The sequence below is a fragment of the Balaenoptera physalus genome (assembly GCF_965194825.1).
Source record: "Balaenoptera physalus genome assembly, chromosome: Y".
Taxonomy (NCBI): domain Eukaryota; kingdom Metazoa; phylum Chordata; class Mammalia; order Artiodactyla; family Balaenopteridae; genus Balaenoptera; species Balaenoptera physalus.
In genome coordinates, this window is record NC_138904.1 from 5,813,538 (window position 1) to 5,834,376 (window position 20,839).

At 45.0% G+C, this 20,839-nt stretch overlaps 1 long non-coding RNA gene across 8 annotated transcripts in view; it reads left to right on the forward strand.

The window, feature by feature from the left end:
• Positions 1 to 20,839, forward strand: part of LOC309653452 — a 249,713-nt gene that overhangs the window by 55,092 nt on the left and 173,782 nt on the right. For all 8 annotated transcript variants that reach the window (XR_014259171.1, XR_014259172.1, XR_014259173.1 and 5 more), the window contains exon 2: positions 1,407 to 1,519. This is a non-coding gene — a long non-coding RNA (uncharacterized lncRNA). The remainder of the gene's footprint in view (positions 1 to 1,406; positions 1,520 to 20,839) is intronic.

Sequence of the window (20,839 nt, forward strand, 5' to 3'; positions counted from 1 at the left end):
CACATACAAGCGATATCGTATGATATTTGTCTTTCTCTGTCTGACTTACTTCACTCAGTATGACAATCCCTAGGTCCATCCACGTTGCTGCAAATGGCATGATTTTGTTCTTTTTTATGGCCGAGTAATATTCCACTGTATATATGTACCACATTTTCTTTATCCATTTGTCTGTTGATGGACATTTAGATTGCTTCCATGTCTTGCGGTTGTAAATAGTGCTGCAATGAATATTGGGGTGCATGTATCTTTTCAAGTTATGGTTTTCTCCAGATATATGCCAAGGAGTAGGATTGCTAGATCATTTGGTAGCTCTGTTTTTAGTTTTTTAAGGAACCTCCATACTGTTCTCCATAGTGGCTGTACCAATTTACATTCCCACCAACAGTGTAGGAGGGTTCCCTTTTCTCCATACCCTCTCCAGCATTTATTGTTTGTAGAGTTTCTGATCATGGCCATTCTGACCAGTACTGTGCTTTTTAACCATCTGTATGTCTTCTTTGGAGAAACGTCTATTTAGATCTTCTGTCCATTTTTGGATTGGGTTGTTTTTTTGATATTGAGCTGCATGAGCTGTTTGTATATTTTGGAGATTAATCCCTTGTTGGTTGCTTCATTTGCAAATATTTTCTCCCATTCTGTGGGTCGTCTTTTCATTTTGTTTATGGTTTCCTTTGCTGTGCAAAAGCTTTTAAGTTAATTAGGCTCCATTTGTTTTTTTTTTTTTTTGGTTTTATTTTCATTACTTTAGGAGACAGATTGAAAAAGATCTTGCTGCGATTTATGTCAAAAAATTTTACAATTTGTATGGAAACACAAAAGACCCTGAATAACCAAAGCAATCTTGAGAAAGAAAAACATAGCTGGAGGAATCAGGCTCCCTCACTTCAGTCTATAGTACAGAGCTACAGTAATCAAGACAGTATGGTACTGGCACAAAAACAGAAATATAGATCAGTGGAACAGGATAGAAAGCCTAGAGATAAACCCACACATCTATAGTCACCTAATCTATGACAAAGGAGGCAAGAATATACAGTGGAGAAAAGACAGCCCCTTCAGTAAGTTGTGCTGGGAAAACTGGACAGCTACATGTAAAAGAATGAAATTAGAACACTCCCTAACTCCATACACAAAAATAAACTCAAAATGGATTAAAGATCTAAATGTAAGGCCAGACACTATAAAACTCTTAGAGGAAAACATAGGCAGAACACCGTGACATAAATTGCATCAAGATCTTTTTCAACCCAATTGTATAAATATAAACTGTGGAATTCAGCATGCCTACAAATGTCTTGAGTTCCATTATTTGAGTTCATTTGACTCTTTATTAACTATTATAATTTTCTGGGTGGCTTTTCGTATGTCCACAATAAATGTAATTCCTCTCTTTTTATTGGTAGACACTGGAGACTCAGGTGCTGGCAAACGATTTATGAGAAGTGACATCTTGGAACAGAGGCCACCTCCAACCAGAGCCCCATTCCTGCCTGAGCCATGCTTGGGACAACGAAATGTGAGTGAAGTGGGCATAGAAGTATCATCCCCGTCGCACTGGAGGGAGGCCCCTCTTCCCATCATCCCCTCCTGGGGCCTGTGCCCCGGCTCACTCTGACTTTTTCCCACCCGCAGTCTGACCCTGGGGGACCGCCATGGTGCTCCTTTGTGATTCTGGCCGCAGTGGTTTATCTTCATCCTCTTAAATCAGAATATGGACGATAAAGATATCTTTTTGCAAGCAGTTAAGGGGAGGCCAAAAAAACCTGTTGCCTTTAACCAAAAAGAACCTGAGTGTAGTTCTGTTGGTGAATGAGACAGCCACAGAGGGGGAGGTACGGGCTTTGCAGCCTAAGATATGAAACCGGGGTCCACAGGCCATGTGTCCTGGGGTGATGAGGTAGTCAGCCCCTTGGATGCTCAGTTCTTCTGTGTCAGATGCAGATGTATGAGTATCCGTGTCATAGGCCTTTTGTGAGGCTTAAGTGAAATAATCGATGCCTGTCATCTAGCATGGCATAAAGCCCGTGTGTACCCATTAACCGGCAAAACTCATTCTTTTCCTGAGGCAGTGCCAATCTTTTTAGTTGTTTACTCATTTTGTGAGTTCTTCAGCTAAGCCTTCAAAGATGAGAGAGTTGTATAGACTCTCACACATTGATATTATTAGTTAACCACAAACATATCGCTACTTCTAAATAAGTCAATCAATTAACCATAATTAGAAAATATAGGTGTTTTTTAATAGAAAATGTTTCAACTATGAAATATAAATATAGAAATGACACTGTGTATCCCTGAAAGTATTGTATTACAGCAAAGGGCTCTTTTTAAAAGAATGTTGAGAATCCTGATAAACGTAATTGTACATCAGAATCACCCAGAGGGTGTGTTGACGGGACAGAGCCAGGATCACCCCGTAGAATTCCTGATTGCATAGGTCTGTGTGCGGCAAGTAATTTCCATTTGCAAAAGGTCCCCAGGTGACGGTGATGCTGCTGGTCCGGGGACCACATCATGAGAATCATCAATCTCGAGAAACATTTTTACTCTTGTTACTGCAATACCAGTATTTGTTGATGTTGAAAACTAAATTCAATCAAATCAAAAATATTATTGTTACTGTTTAAACTGTACATCTGCATGAATTCCATTGTCTGCATTTCCTGAAATGTGCAAGGAAAAAACTTAAAAGGTCAAAAGGAGATTGGGAACATCAGAAAAACAATGCACCTGACAGCTAGTACGTGCACCCAGTCCCACCATGGGCATCAGTCTGGAGGGAACTACTGTCTGCTATATACTGTCATATATTCTGACAGCAGTAGCCCCCTGAAGGCTCAAGCTGTGGGGAACTCTCCAAACTGTGAACCTTCCGTCTTGTGCAGAAGTGGATGACATGTCTGTGTTGATGGCCATGGTTTATCTCTGTCAGCAAACATGTTAGAAATAACGAGCTAACCAAGCCCAGGTCCTTTCAAGGTGATTTATCTGCCTCAGTAAATGGGAGGGCAAATCCCAATTGCCTATTGAGGTATTTGAGGTTCCTTATTTACGAGAGAGCTTTAAAACTCCTCGAGTGTTAGCCAAACCAAGGGAGAGCTAAACACATCTGCCGCCCGTTAGGAATGATCCGTCGATAGGTAACCTTTTTCCTGAGAGCGTTTACTTTGGAGGTAGGAAGGTCCTCCGCAGGCGGACACAGAAACGTTACCTAATTCGCTTTCTACGGGTTCGTGGTGTGAACGCAGCACGTTCAGCTGAGCGGGAGGCATCCTTCTCCGGGCCTCCTCATTTTCACAGGTTCGCATCAGAACAACTTGTTGGGGAATCATCCTAATTTAAACTGCCTGGTGACCTAATTGGGCTTTTGTTCTTCTTCTGTTTTCTAGCGGACACTGCTTATTTAAGCGACTGTAACTCTCCTTGATTAAACCACTGTAATTGGATTCATGTTGTGAGAACTTTGGGTCTGAGAGAGTGTCTGCGAGAGTTGGGCTGTGGTCCTCTTGGTGATGCTGGACTTCAGCCTGTTTGTGTGAAAGAAACCTGCCCTCGTGTGCCCTGGCTTCCTCACTGGTGTAGCTTAATAGCGATTCTACTGCTGCTGGTGTGGGAGGGGTGGGGTGTATGTACGTGTGGGTGACTTACTTCAAAGGTGCCGGCATCTGTTTCAGCAACTTCAGGGGTGTGGCCCAGACAGAGAATTAGGGGCTATCGATAAAACCCTGTCAATCCACTTTAATCCTATTAGAAAAGCACTTATGGGGCTTCCCTGGTGGCACAGTGTTTAAGAGTCTGCCTGCCAATGCAGGGGACGCGGGTTTGGGCCCTGGTCCAGGAAGTTCCCACATGCCGTGGAGCAGCTAAGCCTGTGCGCCACAACTACTGAGCCTGCGCTCTAGAGCCCATGAGCCACAACTACTGAGCCTGCTGTCTAGAGCCCACGAGCCACAACTACTGAGCCCTTGTGCCACAACTACTGAGCCTGTGCTCTAGAGCCTGTGAGCCACAACTACTGAGCCTGCACTCTAGAGCCTGAAAGCCACAACTACTGAGCCTGTGCTCTAGAGCCCGTGAGCCACAACTACTGAGCCTGTGCTCTAGAGCCCGCGAGCCACAACTACTGAGCCTGTGTGCCACAACTACTGAGCCTGCGCTCTAGAGCCCGCGAGCCACAACTACTGAAGCCTGTGCACCTAGAGCCCGTGCTCCACAACAAGAGAAGCCACCACAGTGAGAAGCCCTGCACACTGCAATGAAGTGTAGCCCCCGCTCGCCGCAACCAGAGAAAGCCTGCATGCAGCAACAAAGACCCAATGCAGCCAATAAATAAATAAATAAAATAAATTTATTAAAAAAAAAAGCACTTATTTGTCCCTTTTCTCAAAGATCTGTAGGACAAATATACTTCTTTTTTAGATGTTTTCATACCTTGACTCAATTTTTCTCCTGGAATTCTGCCCGATTCAGGGTCTTAATTCCTCTGTGAATGATTTTGACGCAAGTGTCATGAATCAATGTCTCATCTGTCTGTCTCCCCCTCCCTCCCCCTCCCTCCCCCTCCCTTCCCTCTGTCTTGACCACAACCATTAGTCTTGGATTAAATATTTAAATATTACCTTAAATTCTTTTCATTCTTGCACTTAACACAATGCTGCGTGTCTGGAGGAAAAAGTCTCCAGTTAACTTTCCTTTTAATCTCCTAAAATTGTTAACACAGAAGGAAAAACCGTGTCTGTAATATATTATAGAACAAAAAGAAACCTGAAAACATTGTAACACACACATTGTGAAAAAGTTCAAAAAGTCAAAAGGTAGAAATTGAACAGTAAAGACCCTTCCCTCTCTGTCTCTCCTCCTGTCCCCTAAAATGTGTACTGTTTTCAGATTCTTTTCACTCAAAATGTTTTTTTAATAGATATAATTTTGGGGTTTTTTTTGGTATTTTTACATCAAATATCTTTAGTATTTATTTATTTGGCTGCACAAGGTCTTAGGTGCGGTATGCATGTGGGCTCTAGTTCCCTGACCAGGGATCAAACCCAGGCCCCTGCATTGGGAGCCTTAGCCACTGGACCACCAGGGAAGTCCCTCGCCCAAAATATTTTGGCCATGCTCTTTCTGTGTCTTTGTATTTAGTTATTCCTCCTACTCTAAATAGCTGAAAAATCACACCATTTTACGATTCCATCCAAATGTATTTAACCACAGCATTTATGTTATTTCCAATGTTCAGCTGTTACAGCCAGCGTAGCAATGGGAATACCAGAATGCACTTGGATGAGAAATTCTGTTAAACTTAAAGAAGTGGAATAGTGTGTTCCAAGCGTTTAACACATTTTAATTTCTGATTGCTACTTAAATCACCCATTTGCAGAAATAGAGGATTCCCACATGAATCTTAGGGCTCTGTCTTTATTAAGGAAAGTGGAAATCCTCCGTTGTCCTTTTCTGTAAAAAAAAAAAAAAAAAAAATCCAGTTGATACACGTGTGGACGTGCAAGTAATGCCCACTGTACGCCTCAGGAGAAGGTATGTAGCATTGGAAGGACCTTATCGGGAAATCACAGTTCAGGGGTGATTCTGAACAGGAAGGCCTCGAGCAGGAGCCTCCAGGCGGGGGCCGGTTACTCAGCCCCGAAGCATGGCTGTTTGTAATGGCATCAGTTTACTGGGTAGATGGCATCAGCGATCTTAGAAACAGCCGTCAACGATAGACGTCGTTCTGGAATGAACGGCGTGGCTCTGGAAAGCCCGACGCCTGGGACGGGGTGAGGGTGGAGGGGAGAGGGCCAGCCCACAGCCCGACCTGGGTTCACAGCTTGGGCAGGAAGCCAGCTGCGTGTGTGACCGGTGCGTCCTGGAGCCGTCCTGCCCAGGGGCCCGTGGCGTCCGGGTGGCGACGCGTCTTTGAAGCGGGTTCCTAAGAGCGGGAAGCGGGGCTCCCCGCGCTGCCGGAGCAGGCTGTCCCAGCTTCTGCGGCCGCGCCCGTGCAGGTGCGCGCGTGCCCGGCCACCGTGGTCTAAAGCTGGCTTTGCTGTGCCACATCACGTGGTAGCAAAGTCCCCAGGGAGGACCCCAAACCTTCCTCTTCCCTCTGCGGGCCAGAGGCTAGCAGTTGCTGAATGGACAAGTTGATTAGGTTCGTGGTCAAGAGACAAAAGGGTCTAAAATAATGAATGCAAGGCACATGGTTATTCTGCACGTTCTAGGATCTAGGTAGTCGTCATTGGTCAGCGAACAAGCTACTGTATTTGAAATAAAGGGATGCTGACTGCCTTCAACTAACTAACTCCCTCTCTCTCTCTCAACATGGGCAGATTCTAGCACATCTAATTGCATGACTTTATTTTGTGTGTGTGTGTCTTTTTTTCTTTTAAATTTTTTTAAATTTTTGGCTGCGTTGGGTCTTCGTTGCTGCATGCAGACTTTCTCTAGGTGCAGCGAGCAGGGGCTACTCTTCATCACGGTGCGCGGGCTTCACCTTGCGGTGGCTTCTCTTGTTGTGGAGCACGGGCTCTAGGCGCGCGGGCTCAGTAGTTGTGGTGCACAGGCTCAGCAGTTGTGGCTCGTGGGCTCTAGAGTGCAGGCTCAGTAGTTGTGGCGCACGGGCTTAGCTGCTCCATGGCATGTGGGATCTTCCCGGACCAGGGCTCGAACCCATGTCCCCTGCATTGGCAGGCGGATTCTTAACCAGTGCATCACGAGGGAAGCCCCGGCAGGAGTATTCTTAACCACTGAGCCACCAGGGAAGTGACTAATTTCATGACTTTAGAAAAAATCTTTCAACCCCCAACTTCCTGCCCACCAGTGCTCTGACTGTGCTGCGTAAAGATGTTTCCCACTCTCTCTTTTAAAATATAATCCTCAGTCCAGAAATAACATCACTCTACTTTGGGTTAAGAGGAAATTTCTATTAAAATAAAACCCATACCTCTGGAATTCATAGTCTACCTCCTGTGAATAAAGACTTTAAAACACAATTAAATATTTTAATACACCTTAACATACATGTGATTTACATGTATTGATGTGGGAATAAAATTTAAAAGAAATGTATTCATTTTAAGAATATGCCCATCAAGGAACAGAAATCTTTTTCCATTCAAAAATGGAAAATTAGAGAGGATGGTAATTTTACCTAAAATAAGTCATTCAATTAAAAAAAAAACAAACTCGTTTCAGTGTTGCTTTTGTTTCCTGCTTTGAAAACATTTGAATGTAATTTAAGATAAAGGAAACTACTTCACATTTTTCTAAAATAAATTGAGATGTCCACAGGAATAGTGACAAATTAATGAGGGACTTTCCTCAAGCAAGCAAAGGAAATGTAAAGATTTCCATGATGATGTAGACATTGAATGTAATAAAATAAGATCCCGATGTTCCAAGGACCAAGGTTAATCTCATGACAATCCATCTTTATCAAGGTGCAGCCTGCTTAGGGAAACAGAGCATAGAGAAATCTGAGCTCAAGCTGCCCAGCCAGCAGGTGATTATGTGACTCAAAACAATAATCCTCTTTATAAAGAACACACTATGCTATTCTTCAAAGCAATTAGTTCATCTATCTTAAAAATCAAATAGAATCCCTGAAGGATGCTCCTGAGAAATACATGTTTTTAGTAGTCTACCCATTCTCAATTAAAGTAGGTTTGTCCCTGCATAACCCACAACTATGTTGCCCCTTTAAAACATAACCCTATTAAGAAGACAAATGATGTAGCTGTAATTGCCATGCTTATTTTCCTGCTCTGTTTCTTCAAAGTTATGTACACAATTTAAAAGGCACCTTGAGGTGTGGTGGATGTTGGAAACTCTTGTCTTTTGAAATCCCAGCAGCATATCTCAAATCCTTACCTTTGTTAACTCGTCTGATCCCATACATGCTACACCATTTGACTGTAATTGGGCACAGAACAGAATGACTCTATTTGTGTAAAGCACAGGTTCTCAATTAGGGGGTCCCCTAGCACCCCTCCCTGGGGGCCGTGTATTGAGACATGTTGCTTGCAAGGAGGGGTGTTCTACTGGCATCTAGTGCGTAGAGGCCAGGGCTGCTGCTAAATGTGTTACAGTGCCCAGGGAGGCCCAGCAACAAAGAATGATCCAGCCCCAAACGTCCGTCTGTAGTGCTGAGGATGAGAAACCCCAGACTATAGGAAGGCTGGTTTTTTACCTTCTAAAGCTTTGGATTTTTGTTGGCAAGGCACCACTCCAGTTGGGACTGGATCCCTCTACCTTCCAGGAAAGAGACCTGTGTGAGCCCAGACCTACCTGCTCCTCAGCTTAACCGTAGCAAGCAGTGCCCGGCGTGCTTCTCTGTAACTGGTGTCTGATGGCACGCCGGCTCGGCCCCGTCAATCTGTGCCCGGAGCCCACCTGAGTGGAGCTCCTTTGTACACAGGGCCGCCTCACCAGACCCTGTGTGGTACAGCTGTGTTTTCAGTCAGGTCTTTTGCTGTTGAGCACCGGCCATTTGTAAAGCCCTTCCGGGAGATGGGAAGCTACTTAGGGGCAGAGCAATGCAGTTGGATCTAGTATTGCTGTATAATTTTTATAGAGAGGGACATTGTTGCTGGCAAAACGAGGTTTCCTGGCAGACCAGATTTGAGGACTTTTTCTTTTTTTAATGAGGATGATTAACAGTCCCTTACAAAGTGTCATGGATATTCGGAACCAGGGCAAAAAAAAAAAAAAAAAAAAAAAATTTCTCTGTTCTGCTGGCAGACTGTGGTGTTTTTGTACAAATACAGCAGTTTCTTAGTTATCTATTGCTGGGTAACAGATTAGCACGAATTACTAGAAATTACTGAGACTCACAGGTGATGAACTCACCCACCTAAGGATCTGGGATTTGAACCTAGGTCTTCTGACAGGAAATCTCCTGTCATTTTAGATTATTGACTCAGTAGGTGGATTCCTACCCCCTCCTGCACATGCCCTGTATAATCCTGTTGTCTTGAGTTGGGTCAGGACCTGTGAATATGATGAGGTGACGCTTCCTACACCCAAGCTCCTGACCCAGGGAAACTGTGAGCTAATTAATACATGTGCTTCTAAGCCACTAACTGCTAGTTACTATCTGTGAGCCTGAGATGCCCCCTCTCTAAAGTGCTGCCTACTTGACTGCTTCCAAGGGTCAGCATGAGCATTAAAAGAGATAGCGAAGAAAGAGCTTTGCATAGAATGGGTACTGAGTAAAGGCTAGTCCCTTGCCTCCACCCCGCCCCCATTCCCTTTAACTCTGTGTCCTTTATAAGGAGAAACAGAGATACTAGTAACAATATAGCAGTAAACGTCTATTCCCAAACATAAATTGCAACAGCATAGATCAGAGTGCAGTAAAATTGTCCTTGGGTGCTAAAATACATTATTGCCCAGATAGATCATTCATGCATTTTTTATTCATATGTTTATTAAATTTACTAATTGATCACTTCTCTGGACTATATTTATAATAGAATCTAAAAAACAAGCAGTCATCAAGTGACTGGCGTGTGGCCTTGGGTCTTACAACCAGGGGAGGGAACTAGGTAGGTAAACGGATGTGCGTGTGGATGGCATGTGATAGATGGAAGCCTCTCCCTGGGAAGTGTCCTAGGTGAGCTGAGATTGGCAGCAGGCTGCCAGGTGGGAGGAAGCAGTGGGGAGAGAGGGTAAGGAGGAGGGCACTCAGGCTGAAGGACATTCAGTGCAGAGCCTCAGAAGGGACGCAGAGATGCAGGTGTTTTGTAAGTAGATCAGTGGCTGCATGATGAGATGTTAGGAAAGGCGTGGGCGATGTAAACTGTTAGGGGCCCGAGTCCAGCGGGGCTGTGTGGTCGAGTGCTTCATACAGTATGCTCCGGAGTTCACAGTTTATTGTAACAATGTTGAAAGGCATCAGAGGTGTTGTTTGCAAGGCATGGGCAGGCTTATACTTTAACATGGTGATGTTTACACTAAGGAAAGTTTAAAAAGAAAGGTGGGAGGTCAGGAAGCCAGGTGCTCAGGGGAGGAGAGACCATGGAAGCTTCAGGGGAGGAGAGACCATGGAAGCTCCAGGAGAGGCAGAGGCAGTGGGCGAAGACCAAGAGCCTGTGTACTAATGAAGAAGAACCCAAGGGGCGGGGTGCTGGCTTAGATGTGGGGAGGAGAGGCCCTGAGGTCCTGGCTCAGAAAGATGAGGTGATGGTGGTGCCCCCTGCTGAGGTGGGGACTCGCAGAGGAGCTCAGACAGACAAGCTAGAGCAGGAGACGGGTTCAGTGTGGGGAAGGTTGAACCTCCATCCCAGGGCTTCGGGGTTACCCACAGGGAATTGGGAAATAGGACTGAAGACTCTGGTGCTCAACAGCAAGGTCTGGGTTGGGAACACAACGTGAAAATGCCTAGTTACAGAGTGTAACACACACACACTCATTAGAGAGAGGGATGGGGTGTGTGTGAAATGGTACAGCTCAATCACGGGTGGCTTTACTCCCGGGGACCATGCGGTGATGTCCTGGGACATCTTAAGTCTTCCAGTCGGAGCAAGGGGCGCCCCCAGCCTCTGGTGCCTAGAGAGCCGGGGTGCCGCTAAACACCCTGCCAGCCGCAGGGCAGCCCCGCGGGAGACAAGGACCAGCCCCAGGGGTCCCTGGGCACAGGTTGAGAAACCACCTTGCACAGCCTAGGAATACAGGAGGAGCGTGTGGCGGCACCTCCTGTTGTGCTCTGACAGCGAAGGGAAATGAGTAGCAAAGGAGCCCACGCAAGAGACTGTTTAAAAAGAAAGAAAGAAAGAAAAACAGCCAGGGACATAGAAGATGAAGACATTGTGTTGTCATAGAGGCCAAGAGCAGAGACCTAGACATTAGGGTCAAAGTCCCAGAGACAGCAAGTACGAAGAGACCAAGAAAGAGTCCACTGGGGGACTTCCCCGGTGGTCCAGTGGTTAAGGCTCCATGCTCCCAATGCAGGGGACAAGGGTTCGATCTCTGGTCAGGGGACTGAGAGTTCTCTGGGTCGCACAGTTGGAGGGTCAGTGGGGACCTCGGTAGGAAGAGTTGTGTTGGCCTAGTGGTGGCGTAGCCGTGTGACATGGGGTTCAGAGGCGAATGTCATGCAAGGAAGTAGACGTGGAACATGGAGACACATCTTTTGGGAAACTTGATCTCAGGCGGGGAGAGACATTGGTGCATCTAAGAAAAGGGTGGGTTGAGGGAATTTTTTTTTTTTTAAATGGAAAATACTTTGTGTGCATCTTCATAGAGTGTGACCAGAGAGAGGGAGAGAGTAAACATACAGGAAGAGGCACTGGGTCCATAAGCGGGGTTGGGGGGATGTGTCCTGAGCTGCGGTGGAGCAAGTAACCTTGGGTGAGAAGTGGAGGCAGGAGGGAAGTTAGAGAAGTTACTAGCAGCATGAACGCCTTGCACTAGGAGGGGCTCAGGAGGGTCTGAAGCTCCAGCGCCCACCTCCACCCCTTCAGGTCTCGTCCTCCTGGGCCGGGAGACTTAACCTCTCTCTACCTGCCTTTAGGCGGAAACGGGAGGGGCACAAGTAACGCCCACGGTTGGGCCAATGATTGAACACATAGTGTGTTCAGAGTACTTAGAATGGTGCTTGGCATTCAGTAAGAACTCAGTACACGCGTGGTAATTCTTTTTATCAGCGGAGCCTGAGACAGACATGGTGATGGAAAGTTTAAAGAAAGAAGACCAGTTTTAAGATAGCCTCTGGGGTGAGTGGAGCAGACACATAAACGAGGAAAAGCAAAGTACACGATAGGGTGGCTCTGAGTCCAGTTTTCTGTGCGCCCGGCACGGACCGGCAGCCAGACCTTACACCGTTAGCAGCAGTCCCACGAATCGAGGGCTCTGGCTTGCTCCCTCTCTTCAGGTTCCCTCCTGTATTCCTTTTCATCTTCTCCTCGTTCTGGAGTCAAGCAGATGGACTCTAGGTCCTAGTCATTCACTTCTAGAAAGAAGGTATGGTTAGAAATTCGAGACTCAGCTTTGCTACTTTGTGTAAATGGCTCACTATCTGGCCCCGTTCCTTCTTCTAATAAGTCGGTTTGTAGCATCCTTTATGTACCAGGCAAAGGAGGAAGAGCAGGGGTCAGGACAGTCTCCCTGATGTCACACACTGACCACCTCGTGCTGCTGAGCCGGAGGTGGAGGGCACAGGCCAGGAGAAAGGAAGCTATGTCATCGTGGGCGGTCTGCATCTCCCCTCAGGGAAGTGCTTCTGCTTCTGCTGACCTCGCGGAGACGTGAGGAGGCTCCAGCCGGGCGCTGCGTGTGTGAGGGCCCAGCAGATGCTGGAGCTTCCTGGGAATGCAGTTGTCAGGAGTCCCGGGTGTGGGGGGCCTCCAGCCGGCCTTCCCAGCACGGCGTGCCCAGGCCCCTGGTGGACGACCGCACTTTGGTCACCGCGCCAGGAACTCCTGGACGTTGCTCTCTCAGGGGATCGTCCTGATTTCTGATCTCTGACTGCCCGCTTCACCAACTCCACGTCTGTGCCACTCGGGCACCTCTCAAGTACACTGACCCTGCCTGTTTGCTAACCGTCAGCTCTTGCTGCATCCCAAGAGTATCCAGCCTCTGCTTGATGGATTGAGACTCGGGTAATCAGAGATCGTGGAGGGTCTGGAGTTAGGATTTGGGGCTTCGGGCTGGAGGAGCCGGCTGTATAAAGTGTGCATTTATAGGGGCCTTTGAGAAACAAGGCAATACTGACACTTTCTAGAACGTCGACCTCTGGCCCAGTTTATCTCCTAGAGACCTTGGGAATCAGGTCATTGCTCTCTGATATTATGCTACCTCAGTGGAGTCATTCCCTTCTGTGTACCGCTTAGTGACAGGCTTAAAATGCAGACATTTGTGCCCGAGAGACAGAAGAATACTAGAGATATGAGGTCACATGCAAAAAGGAAAAGAAGATGGTCATGAAATTACCTATGGCTTTGTCTCCAGTGTGGAGCAGATAGATAACTATTGAACTTTTATATCCAGTGACCCAGTGGAGAGTCAGTGAGTCCTGGTTTCCTGACAGCTGACATATTTCTTACAACTGAAATAACAATTACAAATCCGCACCCTGAGCTGTACTTTTTCACCGTGGACATATTTTCTCTTTAGCAAACACATGACGGTATTTTGTTGGCACATTGGGATGATATATTGTCACTGATGTCATGGTCTGGAAGTTGAATCCAGATGCAATATATAAAGTCATAGTGTATGTTCATGGGTGGAGAGGGAAGGCTTTTAACAGTCATTTGCTCTTATTGTGTTTATGACTGTTAGAGAAGTCCAGGTCCCCAGATTTTACTCGCAGTAATCACCAAAAATCAAGCTTCGTACTAAGACCGTCTCAGCTGTTTATTTAGTTCATATAGGAGCTCTCAGAGATGATCAAAGTCTTTCCTGTCTGCCGGGTTGGTCTCCACAGATGTTGGGTTCACTCCTCCAGAAGAAGTATTCTTTCCGCTGTCTGTGCTTTCTGTGGGAGAACAATGAAATCGCCCCAGGGTCTGATTTAATACAAACTTGCTCGTAACAATTCATGGACGATAGGGTAGACACAGGAGAACTCCGTGCAAGTCGGCTGTGGTGAGCTGCAGAACTGGCCACCATGCTGGGCCCTGCGGCCCCTGACATCGAGAGTGGGCACCTCTTTCCCCACCTCTTCAGGAAAGGCAATGCAGCAGTGCATTTTGTTTCTGGGTTTGTTTGTTTGTTTGTTTGTTTTTTAGCAAATGCTGAGCACACAGGTTAACCCACACGTTGAGAGACAAAGTTCGATAAAACTTTCCTAGCTGTTCAGAGAGGAGTATTTAGTGAAAAGATAAGAGCTCGTCAGTACAGAGGCAGTAAAGGAAAAGGAACCAGTGGGCATAGCAGACTTTTTTCATTCATTATTTTAAAGCATGGTTTACTGTGTACCTAGAGACACAGAATAATTTTCCACACCACATATTTCATAGAATCTTCTGCTTGTTAAATAATTGTCTTTCAAAGGAAACATTTTTTGCCATTAGACATTTTTTCGCAAAATATATTTTGATCTGTATAAAATCTATATACATATATATCACAATGTTGATACACATCTAGATATGTATCTAGGTAGATGTAATATATACAGCTATATATATATATATACACGCACACACATATATATATATATTTCACGTGCATACACACACCATAATTTTCCATGCGTATTGGGATGACCCTTCAGGGTCGCTGGGATGACCTTTCAGGACTCTTGGATTGGGAAGCCATCTGCCCTGTTGTGAGGAAGCCCAGGGCTTGTGAGGAGGCCTGTGTGGAAAAGAATCACACTCTCCAGGTGTGCCCCCAGCCGAGCCCCCAGACCTTAGCCAGCACACAGCTTGCCACCATGAGTCATGAAAGAGCTGCCCTAGATGCCAGCTGACACCACGGGGAGGAGCGTCCTGCACCAAGCCCGGCGCGAATCACACAGGAGAACCAAAGCCAGCGGAGGTTTGAGGGTAGACGGGGTTCTCATGCAGAGATTAGAGAGGCATATACAATGCAGGGAGCCCTGGGGGACTGAAGTCAGGCAGGCAGCTTTGTGAAAGTACAAAGGTCACAGAGAAGCCACCATCGGTGTTCTAAGCCTTGTGCAGCACTCTATTCAAAGGAGCGATTCTCAGAAGGCCACCTGAAAGCCATGGGAAAAAGAATCCTGTCTCTTGTCCGCCAGCACCAGAAGCTGCTGCAGAGAGGGCCAGGAGCTCTGTCTTCTTTCCCCTCCACCTTTCAAATTTTGCAGAAGTGCCCTTCATTATCTGCATCTAAACAGAACCCTCGTGGTAAGAAAGTCTGAACAAAGTAACTTTCAGGCTTTGTACTCTGCAGTACAGGGGATTGCTTAGAAGGACCAGTGTGATGCTAAGTATTCAACTGTAATGGGTATAGCTGGACTCTTAAGTTATCCTTCCATTCTGAGGAAGCAGAACAGCAAGAACAGCACAAGACTTCTGCTCTTGTTAATGTTAAATTGCATATCGATTGCTACCATGGAAGATTGTACTTTCCAAAAATGCCCAGCAGTATCTCCAGTCCCAGGTATTCTTCTAGAGCCTTCCCCCTTCCCCATCAAGAAGGGGCACCCATGTCTACTTCGGCTGATAAAGGACAGTGGCAGTGACACTGCATGACCTCCAAGTCTAAGACATAAAAAGTGAAACAGCTCCAACATGGTTCTCTCTGGACACTCAACCTCAGAACCAACCCGCCTTATTGTGAGGAAGCACAGGTCACATGGAGACCTGTGTGTGAAGAGGGACCGAGGCTTTTCCAGCAACCAGATGCCAGCCAATGCCATCTTTCCAGCCATGGATATGAGGAAAATCATTGTGGAAAGGGCGCTTCAGTCAAGCCACTCCAGCTGATGCCGCATTGAGCAGAGACAAGCCTTCCACAGAGAGCCAGACACAAACTGCACATATGTGAGCAAAATAACTGTCTGTTGTTTTAAGTCACAAGTTTCAGCATGGGTAAGTGTCACAACGAAACCCAAACTATGGCTTTAGGATCGGTGGCAGAGGTCAGAAGGTCCTTGGAGACGTTGAAACCTGATAATCCTTGAAGAAGCCGTTGTCAGAAGCTCAAAGGAGGTTGAGAAAAATGCTACTGGACACTCAAGGAAAGGGGTCAGATAATTTAGCAGCAGTGTCACCTGAGGTAACATGATAAATAAGAAGTATCCCTACTGAACTGGATGAGCTAACTAAAGAGATTGCCAGTCACCGTGTCAAAGGTGCCGCTTGCCTTCCTCTACCTGCCTCTAGTAACATTAAAGAGGAGAGAAATAAGTTAAGGAGTGAACCATTAAATAGAAAAAGAGCAAGGCATTGCTGAACTGAAGTAAAAACTCTCATATTCAGGATTTCCAGATGGCAAATGATTCTCAAATTAAGAAATATCTTAAGATAAAGATAAAATCCAGGGTGCTATCAGGAAAACACGGTCCAAAGATGGATGCAAGGGGGAATGTAAATCATTTTGTGAAGATCTCAGTAAGATTTATGGAGGTTCCTCATACACTTTATCAAATCCGTCTAATGATCTTAAAGGCATGCCCACAGATCTTGTCTGTTAAATAATAGAGCTGCTAAAAATCTTTAGGGAGTTGACTGCCAATAATTCCACAGGGAACCCAAGATACAAAAGGGCTTACGTTGATGAGATTTGGGGGTGAGGCTTTCGTTTAAAAGAGTGAATTCCAGTAAGATGCATAGAAATCATATGAAGTTTTAAAGAACTTGTATCAGTTGAAGCACCACCAGCTCATAATAAAAAAGAAAGGCCTTTGGACACTGGCCATACAGGCTGAGAAAAATATTCCATTTTGAACTTGGGCTTTTTATGGAGAAAGAAAAACTAACACAGAGGAGAAAACAAAAGTCCAGAAGGCAGAGCCCCGAGCCATAGTAAAACCATCCCCAGACCTCAAGGAGCCAGCAACAGGTGGCCAGTTGGATTTCAGAAATGCTGCGGACCAGTGACAGCTGGTGTGTCCGGTTCCCTTCCATGCTGAATGGGATTATCTGCGGTGGTCATCCTGTGACTGTCCCCCGTGTGTGTGGGGTGTGCGGATCTGGGTAGCGGGTAGCTAGTTTGTCACTATGTCCCAGGTCTTCAGATCAAAAGGAACCTTCTCTGCACCTGACCCATATTTAGATGCCAGGAGCCCGGTCCTTGAGCTGGATGTCCGTGTCCTAACAGACAGGACCATTGGAGCATTTTGAGAAGGGATAAGTTTATGTAGACTCGTACATAGCACGTGAGAGGAATGTTAAGTAAACTTATCGGCAAATAGCAGACCGTGGAGGTTTTAAAATATGCCCACAAATTCTTGCCAGCCCTCCCGTTTAGATGGGGGAGTGAGCTGGCGGAGGAGCCCCGGCTATTCTAGCCGCCAGCTGTCTGAGCCCTCCCAGACCGGGAGCCAGACACGAGTGGAGAGACCCTGCAGACGAGCCTTGCCCTGGCCACGTCGGACTGTGACTGCAGGACAGCCAGCAGGGGAGCTGTCTAGCCAAGCCCAGCCAACTGGGTCACCTTGGTCAGCCTATACTCATGAGCAAAGCAAGTGGTATCGTTGTCAGCCACTCTGGGGGACACTGCTGTTATACAGCGATGGGGAATTGGAAGAGCTCTGCTCTTGGGTTTGAAATTTTGGCCGAACGCCATGTTTTTTGCCAAAGTTCTCTTCCACTTGCATTAGTGGACCAATTAGTATTTTTCAGTGTCTGCAATGTATCATTCACAGTAGAGTATTTGGAAGACCTCACATAGCAGACAATTTTATTGTACTCCTGTAATTCTCAATATTGTTTAATCTGCATCTTCTGTTTAAACTCTCCTTGCTTTAGTTCATGCATAAGGATGGAATTTTTTTTAAAACTCTCTCCCTAGGACTTCTTAGAAACACCACTTTGGGAATGATCCTCTTGAAGGGCCCTAAACAAACATGCTTCTTTTCACACGATCCACTCTGAAGGGGACCCTGGTCCCACACAGTTATTTTTGGAGGCCTCCCTGAAGTCAGTTGCAGATGGAAATGACGCCCTGATAGTATTGTGTTCTATCATGATTGGTTCAGCTAGGGCAAGCCCCCTAGGAGAACGCCCTGCTTCTATCCCGGTCGTGTGTGGAGGCTGGTGTTTCTGCTTCAGAGGCTCTGCCTTGTCGTTTCTTCCATTGTGAAAAGACCTCACTGGGAACGAAGCTAGCAGTTCCCAAGGACAGGCTCCCATCCTGTGCTGCCAGCTGCCTACGATGCCTCTGGCTTTACAAGAGCAACAAGTGCAGCCTTTGAGCATCTTTCGGTTCTGGGGGAGGGGAGGGGCTTAACGGGGTTGATGACAGCTTTTCTCCCGTGTTCAGCTCCATGCTGCTGCTTCCAACACAGGCTGATGCTTCTTTTTTTTTTTTTTTTTTTTTTAAATTCCCCTTAATGCTACTACTTCAAAATTTTTTTTGGTCTGAGGCTGAATACCAGACATTAAAAAGCATGATCAGGAACTTAATATGAACATCATGAGTTAATCTCTTTGTTTATCCTTAAAATAGAGTTTTGCCCTAAAGTAGTCACATTCAATTAAATGTCATTTCTGTTATTTCTGGTGCAATGAGGGTTAAAGGCCATCAGGATGACTTCACAGAGAGACCAAAATTGCCCTTACTTAATTTTCTCAGAATAGAGAACATTCGTCAGGGGAAAAAAATAATAAAACTATCATAAAGTTATGAAAAGTACACAAGGAAAAAATTAAAGGATTATATTTTAAAGCCTCGGGACATAGAATATTATTCCTTATAAGATACGTTCCATGGTATTATTTCCTGGAATGCTCAGGATTTTTTTTTTAACTACCTAATGACTAAACCACAAACATGCAGATCATAAAAGCTTCAGAGAAAATACGTTGGTATTTTTCCTTAACGGGGTTTACTTGTAGCCTCTAGCACTATTTGTATGAAGTGTTACATCAGAACGGTTTGTTCTCAAATAAAAGTGTCCTTCACAATTTATAAAATACTATATGATCTCCATAGCACTTACATGCAACTGTGTGAATGGGTACAAGGTCATCACCTGAAATGCAAGTAAAGCTCAGACGTCAAACAAAGGAAGTTCCTACAAGAACCAGAAGGAGATTCCAAAATATCTTCTCATGTAATTTCCCTCCTAAAAGATGTTCTTTCAAAACCAAAAATTCTATGGTGGTTCTATGCCAGTGAAGATACAAATGCTATTTGAGTCATCAGGCTGTCACTGACGTTCTAATACTGCAGACTCCTCATACCCGTGTCCAGGCTTGGCTAAGGGCTGTCACTCCCAGGGGTTCTAAACTTTGATCTATGCCACATCATGGGCGGTCAGACCACTCGGTTTTGTGGTGTGTGGGGCATTTCAGTGTACAACGCGTTCCCTGGGCCCAGGCACTGCATCCTCTCTTAGCATCTCCTTTGTAAGGAGTCTGGGCTCCCTGGAGAAGCAATGATGTTCTCAGCTCAAGAGTGAGCCACACCTTTGTCCACTCCTCCGTCAGTGGACGTGTAGGTCGCTTCCATGTCTTGGCTGTTATAAATAATACTGCAGGGAACACTGAAGTGCATGTATGTTTTAGAATTAGTGTTTTCATTTCCTTTGGGTAAATACCCGGAAGTGAAAATTGCTGCATCATATGGCAGTTCTACTTCTAATTTTTTGGAGGAACCTCCATACTGTTTTCCATGCGGCTGCACCAACTTACATTCCCACCAAAAGTGCACAAGGATTCCCTTTTCTCCACATCCTCGCCAACACTTATTTGTTGTCTTTGATAACAGCCATTCTCACAGTGGGGAGGTGATGTCTCATTGTGGCTTTATTTGCACTTCCACGATGATTAGTGATGTTGAGTATCTTTTCAGATGTCTGTTGTCCATCTGTGTGTCTTATTTGGAAAAATGTCTATTCAGGTCCCTTGCCCATTTTTTTAAATCAGGTATTGTTTTTGTATTTTTTTTTTTGATGTCAAATTGTATGAGTTCTTTGTATCTCTTGGATATTAATCCGTTATTGGATATATCATTTGCAAATATCCTCTCCCATTCTGTAGGCTGCCTTTTTGTTTTGTTGATGGTTTCCTTCACTGTGCAAAAACCTTTTAGTTTGATGTGGTCCCGTTTGTTTATTTTTTTCTTCTGTTTCCCTTGCCTGAGAAGATGTATCCAAAAAATACTGCATACTGCCTGTTTTCTTCTAGTAGTTTTATGGTTTCAGACCTTACATTTAAGTCTTTGACACATTTTGAGTTTATTTTTGTATATGGTGTGAGAAGGTAGTCCAGTTTGATTCTTTTGCATGTAACTGTCCAGTTTCCCCACCACCATTTATTGAAAAGGCTGTCTTTTCCCTGTGGTATGTTGTCGCCTCCTTTGTCATAGACTGACTATATAAGTCAGTTTATTTCTGGGCTGTCTATTCTGTTCCATTGATCTATGTGTCTGTTTCTCTGCCCATACCATACTATGTTCATGGCTGCAGCTTTGTAGTATAGTTTGAAATCAGGGACTCTGATAGCTCCAGCTTTGTTTTTTCTCAGGATTGTTTTGGCTATTAGGGGTCTTTTTTGTTTCCATACAATTTTAGAATTATTTGTCCTAGCTCTGTGCAATAGAACATTGGTGTTTTGATAGGGATTGCATTGAATCTGTAGATTGCCTTGGGCAATAAGTTCATTTCATTTAATTATTTAATTAATATTCTAATCCCAAACTCTTTTTTAAATTAATTAATTTTTTATACAGCAGGTTCTTATTAGTTATCTATTTTATACATATTAGTGTATATATGTCAATCCCAATCTCCACCATCACCCTGATACCAAAACCAGAAAAAGATACTACAAAAAAAGAAAATTACAAATCAGTATCACTGATGAATATAGACGTATAAATCCTCAACAAAATGCTAGCAAACAGAATCCAACAACACGTTAAGAGGATCAGACACCATGATCAAGTGGGATTTATCGCAGGGATGCAAGGATTCTTCAGTATACACAAATCAATCAATGTGCTACACCATATTAACAAATTGAAGAATAAAAACCTGTGATCATCTCAATAGATGCAGAAAAAGCTTTTGACAAAATTCAACACAGATTTGTGATAAAAACTCTCCAGGAAGTGGGCATAGAGGGAACCTACCTCAACATAATAAAGGCCATATAGGACAAGCCCACAGCAAACGTCATTCTCAGTGGTGAAAAACTGAAAGCATTTCCTCTAAGATCAGGAACAAGACAAGGATGTCCACTCTCACCACTATTATTCAACAGAG